Here is a 1700-nt window from a genome sequence, read left to right as displayed (position 1 = left end):
TGTGTGTGTGTGTGTGTATGTGTGTGATTTCAGAGGGGTACCTTGTTGGGAGGCAACCCCAACTCAACTATCTCTAGCAAAGGCTCCTACCTGGCTCCCTTGCATTTGCTCAGTAAGCCCTCCTGCACAGTCCAGAACAAGCTGGCTAGGACACTGCCCACTGCACAGTCTTCATGAGTGCCTCCTTGCTCTTCAGCCAGAATAAAAACTCTCAAAAGCCTTAAAGGCCCTGCTGGCCTGGCCTGTCTCTCCAGCTTCACCTTGACCTGTGTTTCTGTCACTCTGCTCCAATGCACTGGCCTCCAGGTCTCCTGTTTGCCACGTGGTGCCATGCGGCCTTCTACCACAGGGATGGCACATCTGGAGTGCTCTTCCTCCCCCACTCCCCTGGCTTGTCCTTCACATCTCCTCCTTAGCGGGCACCCCACCTGCGTACTTCTTTCATGTCTCTGATCGCAGCTGTGTTCACCCAAGAGAAGGCATGCAGAGTGCTAGGTACTTCCCCAGTGTGCTCTTTTATGTGACTAATCTGATTACACTCTGGCTCCCACACTAGACTGTAAGCTCCTTGAAGGCAGGGCTCCTATGTTTGTGCTCAATATCAGCTCTCTCAGGTACATAGTAGGCACTCAGTAAATGCTTCCCAAAGGCTAAGTGGCTGAGTGAAAGCCCTAAGTGCTAAGGCAGATGGTTAATCTGTGTGCAGCCTTCCCCAAACGGTGGCATTTCAATAGGTGGGCAATACAGAGGCTCAAAGGTGGGAAGATCCCAAGGGCAGGGGTGGGGCAGGGATGGAGCTAAGCTGGGTGCAAAGGCAGGAAGGATGACAGAGAAAATTTTAAGGCATACCTCGCTTTACTGCGCCTGCCTCCCTGTGCTTTGCAGATACTGCTTTTTTTAGAAATGGAAAGTTTGTGGCAAAACTGCTTCAAGCAAGACTGGTGGTGCCATTTCTCTAATAGCGTGTGCTCACTTGTCTCTGTGTCTTTGGTAACTCCTGCAATACTTCAGACCTTTTCATTATTATTATATCTGTTATGGTGATCTGTCTTTGACATTACTATTATAATTTTTTGGGGGGGTCACACAAATCGTGCCCATATAGCACAGCAAACTTAATAAATGTGTGTCTTCTGACTGCTCCACTGACCAGCTGTTTTCTCATCTCTCTCCCTCTCCTCACGCCTTCCTATTTCCTGAGACACAACAATATAAAAATTAGCCCAATTAATAATGCTACAAACCCTACAATGGCCTCCAAGTGTTCAAGTGAAAGGAAGAGTCACATATCTCTAACTTTAAAATCCAAAGCCAGAAATGATTAATCTTAGTGTGGAAGGCATGTCGGCCTATGACAGGCTGAAAGCTAGGCCTTCTGTACCAGTTAGCTGAGTTGTAAATGCAAAGGAAATGTTCAGCTCCAGTGAACACATGAATGATAAGAAAGCAAAACAACCTTACTGCTGATACAGAGAAAGTTTAGTAGTCTGGATAGAAGGTGAAACCAGCTACAACATTCCATGAAAAGCCCAAACCTAACCTAGACCAAGACCCTAATTGTCTCTCTTCAATTCTATGAGGCTGAGAGAAGTGAGGAAGCTGCAGAAGAGAAGGTCTAGCCTCAGTGCCTGTGGCACAGTGGTTACGGCACCAGCCACATGCACCAAGGCTGGGGGGTTTGAACCCAGCCTGGGCCAGCT

The 1700-nt window shown here is 47.9% G+C and overlaps 1 protein-coding gene across 1 annotated transcript in view; it reads left to right on the top strand.

The window, feature by feature from the left end:
- PEAR1 (platelet endothelial aggregation receptor 1) overlaps positions 1-1700 on the top strand; it is a 28970-nt gene that overhangs the window by 11911 nt on the left and 15359 nt on the right. The window lies entirely within an intron of this gene.

The sequence above is a fragment of the Otolemur garnettii genome, unplaced genomic scaffold (genome assembly GCF_000181295.1).
Source record: "Otolemur garnettii isolate 467f Iridium unplaced genomic scaffold, OtoGar3 scaffold00091, whole genome shotgun sequence".
NCBI lineage: Eukaryota > Metazoa > Chordata > Mammalia > Primates > Galagidae > Otolemur > Otolemur garnettii.
This window is presented reverse-complemented; position numbering and strand designations above follow the sequence as displayed.